Here is a 13,243-nt window from a genome sequence, read left to right as displayed (position 1 = left end):
TTCTTTTCTTTTTTTTTTTTTTTTTTTTGTGACAGAGTCTCTGACGCCCAGGCTGGAGTGCAGTGGCATGATCTCGGCTCACTGCAATCTCTGCCTCCCGGGTTCAAGCAATTCTCCTGCCTCAGCGTTCCGAGTAGCTGAGACTACAGGCATATGCCACCACGCCTGGTTAATTTTTGTATTTTTAGTAGAGACTGCAACCTCCACTTCCCGGGTTCAAGCGATTCTCCTTAGCCTCTCGAGTAGCTGAGATTACAGGTGTCTGTGACCATACCCGGCTAATTTTTGTATTTTTAGTAGAGACACGATTTCACCATGTTGGCCAGGCTGGTCTTGAACTCCTGACCTCAGGTGATCCGCTCACCTCGGCCTCCCAAAGTCCTGGGATTATAGGCATGAGCCACCGTGCCCGGCCTTTACTTTATTTTAGATTCCGGGGGTACATGTGCAGGTTTGTTACAAGGGTATCTTGTGTGATGCTGAGATTTTGGGTATGAATGATCTCATGACCTAGCTACTGAGCTTAGCACCCAGTAGGTAGTTTTTCAGCCGTTCATCTGCCTCCCTCCCCACTCTAGGAGTCTGTAACGCCTCTTCTTCCCATCTTTTTTTTTTTTTTGAGACACAGTTTTCACTCTTGTTGCCCAGGCTGGAGTGCAGTGGTGCGATCTTGGCTCACTGCAACCTCCACCTCCAGGGTTCAAGCGATTCTCCTGCCTCAGCCTCCCGAGTAGCTGGGATTACAGGCATGCGTCACCATGCTCGAGTAATTTTTGTACCTTTAGTAGAGACTGCAACCTCCTCTTCCCGGGTTCAAGCGATTCTCCTGCCTCAGCCTCCCGAGTAGCTGAGATTACAGGTGTCTGTGACCATGCCCAGCTAATTTTTGTGTTTTTAGTACAGACAGGGTTTCATCATGTTGGCCAGGCTGGTCTCAAACTCCTCACCTCAGGTGATCCACCCACCTCGGCCTCCCACAGTGCTGGGATTACAGGCATGAGCCACCACGCCTGGCCTGTTGTTCCCATCTTTATGTCCATGAGTACCCTGTGTTTACCTCCTGCTTATAAGTGAGAACATGCGGTATTTGGCTTTCGGTCTCTGTATTAACTTACTTTGGGGAATGGCCTCCGGCTGGATCCAAGTTGCTGCAAAGGACATGATTTCATTCTTTTTCACAGCTTTGTACTATTCCATGGTGTCTATGTACCCCATTTTATTATTTTTTTATTTTTATTTGTTTATTTATTTATTTTTTGAGACAGAGTTTCGCTCTTGTTGCCCAGGCTGGAGTGCAGCGGCACGATCTCGGCTCACTGCAACCTCCGCCTCCCGGGTTCAAGAGATCCTCCTGACTCAGTCTCCCAAATAGCTGGGATTACAGGTGTCTGCCACCACGCCAAGATTATTTTTTCTATTTTTAGTAGAGAGGGGGTTTCTCCATGTTGACCAGTCTGGTCTCGAACTCCTGACCTCAGGTGATCCACCTGCCTCGGCCTCCCAGACTGCTGGGATTACAGGCGTGAGCCTCTGCACCCACTGGTCACGTACCCTATTTTCTTTATCCGATGCGTGGTGGATAAGCACCTGGGTTGACTCTGTGTCTTTGCTATCGTGAATAGTGCTGTGATGAACTGTGAGTGTGGGTGTCCTTTTACAGAACGATTTCCTTAATAAGGTGTTTTCAAACAGAAACACACATAATATAAAGCTACTTATTGATCTGTTGAAGAAAACACTGTGACCAGGGGCCTGAAGGATTTTTTTGATTTTTTTTTTTTTTTTTTTTGAGACAGGGTCTCTCTCTGTTGCCCAGGCTGGAGTGCAGTGGCATGATCTCGGCTCTCTGCAACCTCTGCCTCTCTGGTTCAAGTCATTCTCTTGCCTCAGCCTCCCCAGTAGCTGGAACTACAGGCCCCCACCATCACACCCAGCTAATTTTTGTATTTTTAGTAGAGACAGGGTTTCGCCATGTTGGCCAGGCTAGTCTCAAACTCCTGACCTCAAGTGATCCACCCGCCTTGGCCTCCCAAAGTGCTGGGATTATAGGCGTGAGCCACCAGGCCTGGCCTTTTTTTTTTTTTTTTTTTTTTGAGACAGTCTCACTTTGTCACCCAGGCTGGGATACAATGGCCCAATCTGGGCTCACTGCCACCTCCACCTCCCAGGTTCACATGCTTCTCCTGCCTCAGCCTCCCCAGTAGCTGGGATTACAGGCGTCCACCACCACGCCTAGCTAATTTTTGTATTTTTAAGGGACAGGTTTCGCTACGTTGGCCAGGCTGGTCTCGAACTCCTGACCTCAAGCGATCTGGCCCACCTTGGCCCCTCAAAGTGCTGGGAATACAGGTGTGAGCCACCAGGCCTCGACTTTTTTTTTTTTTTTTTTTGAGACAGTCTCACTCTGTCACCCAGGCTGGAGTGCAGTGGCTCGATCTTGACTCACTGCAGCCTCCGCCTGCCGGGTTCAAGCGATTCTCCTGCCTCAGCCTCCCCAGTAGCTAGGATTACAGGCATCCACCACCACGCCCAGCTAATTTTTGTATTTTTAGTAGGGACGGGATTTCGCTATGTTGGCCAGCCTGGTCTCGAACTCCTGACCTCAAGTGATCCACCCGCCTTGGCCTCCCAAAGTGCTGGGATTATAGGCGTGAGCCAGCAGGCCTGGCCTTTTTGTTTGTTTGTTTGCTTGTTTGTTTTTTGGGACAGTCTCACTGTCACCCAGACTGGAGTGCAATGGCCTGATCTTCGCTCACTGCAACCTCCACCTCCCAGGTTCAAGCGACTCTCCTGCCTCAGCCTCCCCAGTAGCTGGGATTACAGGTGTCCACCACCACGCCCAGCTAATTTTTGTATTTTTAGTAGGGACGGGATTTCGCCATGTTGGCCAGGCTGGTCTCGAACTCCTGACGTCAAGTGATCCACCCGCCTTGGCCTCCCAAAGTGCTGGGATTATAGGCGTGAGCCAGCAGGCCTGGCCTTTTTGTTTGTTTGTTTGCTTGTTTGTTTTTTGGGACAGTCTCACTGTCACCCAGACTGGAGTGCAATGGCCTGATCTTCGCTCACTGCAACCTCCACCTCCCAGGTTCAAGCGACTCTCCTGCCTCAGCCTCCCCAGTAGCTGGGATTACAGGTGTCCACCACCACGCCCAGCTAATTTTTGTATTTTTAGTAGGGACGGGATTTCGCCATGTTGGCCAGGCTGGTCTCGAACTCCTGACCTGAAGTGATCCACCCGCCTCGGCCTCCCAAAGTGCTGGGACGACAGGCGTGAGCCACCACACCCAGCCTGGCTTGAGGGATTGATTCTACCATGTCTTTTCCCTGAGTAGTGGTTCAATATTCACTCATTCTTTCTCAGTGACAGATCCTTCCCTCTCAACCTCCTCCCACGAGTGACAAGAACCAACCGTTGCTCCTCACAAGCAAGGATACCAGAGCTCGGAAACCTGGTTCTCTTTCCTGAAACTGGCCGATCCCCCATGGGATGTTGAGGATATGAGCCTGCAGCGCCCGTGACCCACTGTGAGAGCCGGAATGATCAGTGCCCAAGGTCTGTTCGCTTGTCACAGTCTCTGGCTGTGTACCAAGAGATGTCGCAATGAGCACAGCTTTAGAGTCTAAAAGGAAACGTGTTCTGTTCTTTCTTTGTTTTGTTTTGTTTTAATTTCAGAAGAAACAGGAATCGGTTCTGGGGCATGCCACGGCTCTTCACTGCTGCTTACAAAATTCAGAAAAATCATTGTCCCTCTTTTCCTCACTCTCAGGGTTGTCTTAAGAGTAGGGTCCCCTGCGAGCCAGTGATAGGGAGGTGGGCGGTTAACGGTGCTGCCCAGAGACACAGCGACGTTACTCCAGTGGGCTCAGCCCTGCACATGAGCGTTCAGACAGTTACAGAGGAAATTTCACAACACACTTCCTTTCCACCTAAGCCTGAGTCGCAACCGTGGTTGTGCGCTGGGAGGTGGAGTTTGCAGAATTTGCATTCGGAGACAGTCGTGCCAGCCGGTGGGCCACCCAGCGAAGCGGCCGCCTTTGCAAGGTTGCTGGACAGATGGAACTGGAAGGGCAGCCGTCTGCCGCCCACGAACACTTTCTCAAGCACTTTGAGTGACCACGGCTTGCAAGCTGGTGGCTGGCCCCCTGAGTCCCGGGCTCTGAGGCACGGCCGTCGACTTGAGCGTTGCATCCTGTTACCTGGAGACCCTCTGAGCTCTCACCTGCTACTTCTGCCGCTGCTTCTGCACAGGTGAGCCGCCGAGCTGGACTTTTATTCTTGTCCTGCACTGTCAAGGGAGAAGACAGGGTCGCTGGGAGGGTCCCTGTACGGTGAGAACACGGGGGAAGACGGTGCAAACTCCATGAGGCATGTTCCCCTCACGCTAGAGCAGACCAGGAGTGCAAATTTCCTGGGAGGAAGACTTTGCACAGCCGCTTCGTCACTGAACTTTGGGAGGCTGAGGCGGGCGGATCACGAGGTCAGGAGTTCGAGACCATCCTGGCTAACGTGGTGAAACCCCGTCTCTACTAAAAATACAAAAAATTAGCTGGGCTTGGTGGTGGGCGCCTGCAGTCCCAGCTACTTGGGAGGCTGAGGCAGGAGAATGGCATGATCCCGGGAGGTGAAGATTGCAGTGAGCGGAGATCACGCCACTGCACTCCAGCCTGGGCGACAGAGCGAGACTCTGTTTAGAAAAACAAACAAACAAAAAAAAAACTCATTCCATGAAATGCGCCTCTCTTGAGGTTAACCTTAGAGAGGGTAAGCAGCTGCGGCTGCTGCACGTAACCCATTTACGCCCAAGGTTGCAGTTTTTTGAATGTTTGCAATGAGACCTTGGGGATGACCTTGAGCCGTGGGATATAAATAACTCCCAAATGCTTAGCGTTCCAATAATGGAAGAGTAGGCATAAATTAAATGGGTTTTAAAGCCCTGTGGGTGCCTGGATGAGCACGGTGGCCCCTCGTCACCCCCTCGGTGCCAGGGAGACCCCAGACCCGGGTCTCACGGCCACCTCAGACCTCATTTGTACAGGTCCGCTTAGAAACCCCAATTCCTTGGGTCTTGTCAGGTCTGTCCCCTAAAAAGCTGAGAAAAGGCAGAGGGAGCTGCTCTGGGAATTTCAGGCCACACACACGGGGCCTGCTGTGGCGCTTTAGGTCCCATTTCTATAAAGGGGAACCATGGTCACGTGGCTCTGTTCCCAAAAAGAAAAGGGTGTGTGTGTGTGTGTGTGTGTGTGTGTGTGTGTGTGTGTGTGTGTGTGTGTGTGGTTGTTTCTTCCCATGTTGTTATCTTTACGTAACGTGGATGAGAAGTCTGAAGCGCGAGAGCCCTAAGTGAAAACCGCTGAGGAGCTGAAGCCCGTGGGGAAGCAGGTGCACCTGACTGCGCCGTTCAATCCCTCCTTCCCGTTCCGTTCCTCCTTGCATAGCCCACTTGACTTTGGCAAGCAGCGCCAGATAGTAGCATATTTTGTGTTTACGGTGGTGACAGACGCCTGTAATCCCAGCACTTTGGGAGGCCGAGGTGGGTGGATCACTTGAGGTCAGGGGTTTGAGACCAGCCTGGCCAATATAGTGAAACCCCGTCTCTACTAAAAATACCAAAATTAGCCGAGTGTGGCGGCGGGCACCTGTCATCCCAGTTACTCGGCACGCTAAGGCAGCAGAATCACTTGAACACAGGAGGCGGAGGTTGCGGTGAGCCAAGATCGCGCCACTGCACTCCAGTTTGGGTGACAGAGTGAGACTCTGTCTCAAAAAAAAAAAAAAAAAAAAAAAAAAAGGAATTATCCCACATTGGAAAAACAGTACTTTCATTTAGGCACTGCCAGACAGGTGCCAGCGTCCTACGTGCACCAGGATGCTGCCCCCTTTCCCAAATATTGGCGTCCCCCACCCCCCAGGGGGACAATTAGGTCAGAGGCTGAGAGAGGCGTGCATGGGACGTACGGGACAGTGGGTAACCCTGTGTTTGTAAAAGCACATGCTTTTCAGATGCCTTCTGCCAGGTCCCCGCCTGGCTGCACCATTCAGACTGACCAACCTTGGGGTGGGTGGGAGAGGTGAGGTCCCCTTGGAGAACCACAGAGACGCTCCCTCCCTCCAACCCTACCCACACTGCAGTTCTGAGTTTGTCACTTAAAGCTCCAGGGAAGAAGCGATGGCTTAGGATTAACAACAGCAGAGTAGCTGTTGCCAGTGGTGCATACGCACAGCCCTGGGCTTGGAGAGGCCCTTTCCCGGGCAGATGGCCCCCTCTCGTCTGAGTCTCTCTCCTGCAGCCCTCTCCTTCAGCCCTGCCTCTCCATCAGCACCTCCTCCTTGGCTGTGTCTGGGCATGGTCCCCAACCTCCCTCCCCCAGCCCCTCTTCTGTCCCTAGAGGCAGTGGGGTGGGCGGGGCAGGGTCCAGGGATTCCAGTGTCCACCTGGAACCCTGCTCTTCCTCTCTCGGGTTAGGAGATTCTGCACGGCCCCTGGGAGACACACAACACCCTGCCTACACCTGTTAAGGTACGGAGAGGGCGTGGGCGGGATGGGTGCCCCCAGGATCACCCCCAAGGACCAGACTGAGCTCAGGGGACTCCAGGGAGGGTTCTGCGGTTCACAACGTCGCTCCCTAGGGATGCAGTATCTGTGTTCATTTAGGATAAAGCAACAGATACACCTGTGTGTGTGTGTATATATATTACATATATAATTATATGAATAATTATATATAAATAATATATAATATATAAATAGTAAGTATATGAATATATAATATATGTAAATATATAATATATTATCTATAAATATATAATATATGTAAATATATTATCTATAAATATATAATATATGTAAATATATTATCTATAAATATATATATGTAAATATATTATCTATAAATATATATTATATGTAAATATATAATATATGTAAATATATTATATATAAATATATAATATATGTAAATATATTATATATAAATATATAATATATGTAAATATATTATATATAAATATATAATATATGTAAATATATTATATATAAATATATAATATATGTAAATATATTATATATAAATATATAATATATGTAAATATATTATATATAAATATATAATATATGTAAATATATTATATATAAATATATAATATATGTAAATATATTATATATAAATATATAATATATGTAAATATATTATATATAAATATATAATATATGTAAATATATTATATAAATATATAATATATGTAAATATATTATATATAAATATATAATATATGTAAATATATTATATATAAATAATATACAAATATATATGTAAATAATAAATAGATAAGTATATAATATATGTAAATATGTAATATAAATAATATATAAATATATAGTATATTTAAGTTATAAATATATAACTATGTAATATGTAAATAATAAATAATATATGAATACATAATATATTTAAATAATACATATATAAGTATATAATATATAAATAATAAATAACATATAAATACATAATATATTTAAATAATAAATATAAGTATATAATATATAAATAATAAATAATATATGAATATATAATATATTTAAATAATGAATATATAAGTATATAATATATAAATAATAAATAATACATAAATATATAATATATTTAAATAATAAATATGTAAATAATAAATATGTAAATAATAATATATAAATATATAATATATTTAAATAATAAATATATAAGTATATAATATATAAATAATAAATAAAATATAAATATACAATACATTTAAATAATAAATATATAAGTATATAAGATATAAAGAATAAATAATATATAAATATACAATATATTTAAATAATAAATATATAAATATATAATATATAAATAATAAAAAATACATAAATATATGTTTAAATAATAAATATGTAAATATATAATATATGAATATATATATTATTTTTGGCAATCTCTTTTATTTGCCTCAAGAAAGCACACTCCTCAGAAGATTTTTTCAGAAGCTGATGTGTGTTTTTGTTGGTTTGTTTTACACTTTTTACTTCCATAGGTTTTGGGGAAACAGGTGCCATTTGGTTACACGAGTAAGTTCTTTAGTGGTGATGTGTGAGATTTCAGGGTATCCATCACCCAAGCAGTATACACTGAACCCAGTTTGTGGCCTTTTATCCCTCATCCTCTCCCCAGTCTTTGCCCTGGAGTTCCCAAAGTCCTTTGTGTCATTCCTTTTTTTTTCTTTTTTCTTTCTTTCTTTCTTTTTTTTTTGAGACGGAGTTTCACTCTGTTGCCCAGGCTGGAGAGCAGTGGCGCGATCTCGGCTCACTGCAAGCTCCTCCTCCCGGATTCAAGCGATTCTCCTGCCTCAGCCTCCTCCTGAGTAACTGGGATTACAAGCATGTGCCACCACACCCGGTTAATTTTTGTATTTTTAGTAGAGACGGGGTTTCACCATATTGGCCAGGCTGGTCTCAAACTCCTGACCTTGTGATCTGCCCACCTCGACCTCCCAAAGTGCTGGGATGACAGGTGTGAGCCACCGCGTCCGGCCATTGTGGCATTCTTATGCCTTTGCATCCTCATAGCTTAGCTCTCACTTATGAGTGAGAACATACGATGTTTGGTTTTCCATTCCTGAGTTACTTCACTTAGAATAATAGTCTCCAATCTCATCCAGGTCACTGCAAATGCTATTCTTTTTCATGACTGAGTAGTATTCCATCATAAGTATATGTATATATGTATATACATCATATACATATATACATATATGTGTATATATACACATCATATACATATATACATATATGTGTATATATACACATCATATACATATATACATATATGTGTATATATACACATCATATACATATGTGTATATATGTGTGTGTGTATATATGGCACACATACATATGACGTGTGTGTGTGTGTGTGTGTGTGTCAGTGCCGGCATTTATATATATAAATACACCACAGTTTCTTTATCCACCTGTTGATTGATGGGCATTTGGGTTGGTTCCACATTTTTGCAATTGCAAATTGTGCTGCTATAAACATGCCTGTGCAAGTATCTTTTTCGTATAATGAGTTACTTTCCTCTAAGTATCTTTTTCATATAATGAGTTACTTTCCTCTACCTAGATACCCAGCAGTGGGATTGCTGGATCAAATGGTAGTTCTACATTTAGCTCTTTAAGGACTCTCCACACTGTCTTCTATAGTGGCTGTACTAGTTTACGTTCCCACCAACAGTGCAGACATGTTCCCTGTTCGCTACATCCACACTAGCATTTGCTATTTCTTGATGTTTTGATTATGGCCATTCTTGCAGGAGTGAGGTGGTGTCGCATTCTGCTTTTGATTTGCATTTCCCTGATCATTCGTGATGTTGAGCGTGTTTTCATGCCGCTGAGCCGGGCTGGGACCTTGAGGGCTGCGTTGATGCTTTTGTGCAGATTGCCCTGCTCCAGGGGAAAGGTGCTGGTGCCCTGAGCAGAGGGACGTTGTGGAAGCAGGATGTGTGGTTTTCTAGCCAAGAAGGTCTTCATGGGAGGGAGGAGTCCCATGAGACTCTCCATGGCTGGGCAGGGAGTGGCACAGACAGAAGCAGGTAGCAGGTGCCAGGCTGTGTTCGTTTCGGATGATGAGTTGGTGGAATGGCAATGTGCTGTCCAGGCTCCTCAGGAGTTCATGAGCTGGGGGTGGGCTGAGCATGCTAACTCCTCGGGCTGGGCACAGTCAGGCTGGGAGGGGACCTGGACATTGTTTACGGGGGGACTCTGTAAGCGGGGGGACTCTGTAAGCAGGGGGACCCCTGATGGAGAGGGCATGCAGGAAGTAGGGCAAGGACAGATCTTGGGATAGAACCAATCATGAGACACAAAAGGCACAGGCTGTCTGCTGGAGCACTAGTGACATTTGGGGCGGGGGAATTCTCTGTGGTGGGGCCATCCTGGGGATGGTAGGGTGTAGAGCAGCGTCCCTGGGCTCCAGCCACAAGGTGCCAGGAGCACCCACAGTTGTGACAGTCAGAAATGTCTCCAGATATTACTCAATATCTCCAGGTAGCAAAATCACTTGCTCATCTATCAGTGTCTTAAAGATAGATGGGTGACAAATTAGACAGATAGATAGACAGACAGACAGACAGATAGACAGACAGACAGATAGATAGACAGACAGATAGATAGAATCGATAAATAGATACATAGAGTAGATAGATACATATATACATACATACATAAATTAGATAGGTAGATACATACATACATACATGGATAAATAGATTAGATAGATACATAGATACATGCATAGATTAGATAGATGATAGATTAAAGAGATATATAGATAGATGAAAGATAGATAGAATAGACACATGCATACATAGATATAGATAGATAATGGTGATGATAGATAGATAGATAATAGAGATAGATAGAAAAGATACATACATAAATTAGATAAATAGATATATACAGACATAGATTAGATAGATATATACATACATGGATAAATAGATTAGATAGATAGATAGATGCATAGATTAAATAGATGATAGATTAGAGAGATACATAGATAGATGAGAGATAGATAGGATAGATAGATACACACATACATATAGATAGATAATGGTGATGATAGAGAGATAGATAGATCAATCAGATAGATACATTGATAGAATAGATACATACATACGTACGTACATAAATTAGATACATATATACATACATACATACATACATAGATTAGATAGGTAGATACATACATATATACATGGATAAATAGATTAGATAGATAGATACATAGATACATACATAGATGCATTAATAGATTAGAGAGATAGATGATAGATTAGAGAGATACCTAGATAGATGAGCAATAGATAAGATAGATAGATAGATATGTACATACATATAGATGACAGATAGATAGATAGATAGATAGATAGATAGATAATGGTGATGATAGATAGGTAATAGAGATAGACAGATACATACATAGATACATGGATACATAGATAGATAGATAGATAGATAGATAGATCCATACATACATACATACATACACACATAGATGCATAGATACATAGATACATGGATACATAGATGGATGACAGAGAGAGAGAGAGAGGAGAGATTCTCTATACTAAAAGCAGGATCTTTCCACATCAACACTATAGACATTTGGGGCCGGGTGATTCTCTGTGGTGGGGCCATCCTGTGCAGTGTAAGGTATTGAGAAGCATCCCCGGGATCCACCCACCAGATGCCAGGAGCACCCCCACAGTTGCGACAACCAGAACTGTCCTCAGACATTACCCAGTGTCCCGTGATGAGAAAAATCACCCCTAGTTGAAACCACCGTCAAATGGTAGGCAGATTAATGATAGAGATGAGAGATAAATGCTAGAAAGGTATAGATAGATGACAGACAGAGAAGATTAATAAATAAATAGATACAGGTGCCAGATAGAGAGCTAGATATGATAGATAGATAAATTGATAAATGATAGATATGATAGATAGATATAGATGGATAGATAGTCACTAACAGAGACTCTCATTCTCAGGCAGGGTGTCAGCCTCAGCACTGCTGCCATGTAGGGCTGGAGGATTCTCTATGTTGAGCCTATCCTGTGCACTGCAGGGCACTGAGCATCTTCCCAGGCTCCACCCACCACACCCCAGGAGTACCCCCTCCACTTGTGACACCCCAAACTGCCCAAGATATAGACAAGCATCCCCACTGGAACAGAATCTCCTGCAATTCTGAACCACAGGGTGAGAGGTAGGCAAGATAAGACAAGATGATCCTTCCAGAGACCTGGAAGGAGAAGCAAGATCATGTCCCATCCCCCAGGTTTCAGGGAGAGAATGGGCTGGGTCAAGGGACTCTGGATCACTTCCTTCCATTTCTCCATCTCCCAATGTGCTGTATGCATGCTCTTGTTACTATAATAAAGTAAGTAGAATTGAAGAGACTCTGCCGTTACAAGCCACACATGTGTAGATTAAGCAGATATTCCCTGCGCAGGTCAGGTCTCAGGGGAAATGGAGGATTTATTCTCCACCTTTCCAAGACCAAGGGCCCCGCTGTGTGTACATGTTATTCTCATCAAACATGCTTACCTGCCCGAGGACTAAATGCTGGCTTCCACATGTGACATTTTTACTTGCAAAACTGGATCAATGGGGAGCGTCATTTATACTGTCCCATGCAACAAAGGGAACTGAAAAAGTGCAGGAATGAGGAGACTCAAATCCACACGCATTCAGAGACTCAAATCCACACTCAAAGAGACTCAAATCCAACTCATTCAAAGAGACTCAAGTCCACACTCATTCAAAGAGACTCAAATCCACACTCATTCAAAGAGACTCAAACCCACACGCATTCAAAGAGACTCAAATCCATACTCAAACAGATTCAAGTCCACTCATTCAGAGACTCAAACCTACACGAATTCAAAGAGACTCAAATCCACACTCATTCAAAGAGACTCGAGTCCACAATCATTCAAAGAGGCTCAAACCCATACGCATTCAAAGAGACTCAAATCCACACTCATTCAAAGAAACTCAAATCCACACTCATTCAAAGAGACTCAAATCCACACTCAATCCAAAGACCAGAGCCAGCCTCTTGGAAGCGCTTGCTCCTCTGGGCTTCCCTGGGACGTTTAAAGTGGTTTTGAAGATGTCGTGTGAGGATGAATGCAAGACTTTGAGTTCACACGGTGCTGACTGGCAGCGCCTGCTGCTCAGAGCTGTGATGGCCTCCTCAAGGGGCAGTTGTGCAGCAGTAGCTCTGATGGAATCTCCAGGAACGCACTCTCCAGCAAGGAGCCCTGTTATATGCATACCTGCATGAGCCTGTCAGCCAGTGGTTGAAATGGGCATGTTGCAGACAGCCTCTCTGTGAGATACAAGAGATGAAACCTGAGGCTCAGTGAAGCTGGAGGCTTCCCAGGCACTAGCTGCTCAGTGAAGGCGCTGTTGTCCATCTACAGTGTCCATATGTCCATCACAAGCTCTTGGCATGAACACAGGAAACTTCTAGGATACTCAGGCTCTTACCCTGGGGTTGGAGGCATTCTGTCTCCAGGTATTTATTTATCACTCATCTGTTCTGGGGGTGGAGGAGAATGAGACTACTCCTGCACTCAGGACAGGGACAGACCAGCAGGTGGCCACACGTGGAATAGAAACAGGAGATACCCCTTCAATCTCAGCCACAGGGAATGAATGAG

At 44.1% G+C, this 13,243-nt stretch overlaps 1 protein-coding gene across 2 annotated transcripts in view; it reads left to right on the top strand.

Annotated features, from left to right (window-relative positions):
• The first annotated feature begins 3,671 nt into the window (after positions 1-3,671).
• Positions 3,672-13,243, top strand: part of P2RY8 (P2Y receptor family member 8) — a 77,206-nt gene continuing 67,634 nt past the window's right edge. The window contains exon 1 of one of the 2 annotated variants that reach the window (XM_016943398.4): positions 3,672-4,249. The gene's annotated coding sequence lies outside the window, so the exon portion shown is untranslated. The remainder of the gene's footprint in view (positions 4,250-13,243) is intronic. The other variant, XR_010154833.1, reaches the window with a different exon arrangement.

The sequence above is a fragment of the Pan troglodytes genome, chromosome X (assembly GCF_028858775.2).
Source record: "Pan troglodytes isolate AG18354 chromosome X, NHGRI_mPanTro3-v2.0_pri, whole genome shotgun sequence".
NCBI classification, from domain to species: Eukaryota; Metazoa; Chordata; class Mammalia; order Primates; family Hominidae; genus Pan; species Pan troglodytes.
This window is presented reverse-complemented; position numbering and strand designations above follow the sequence as displayed.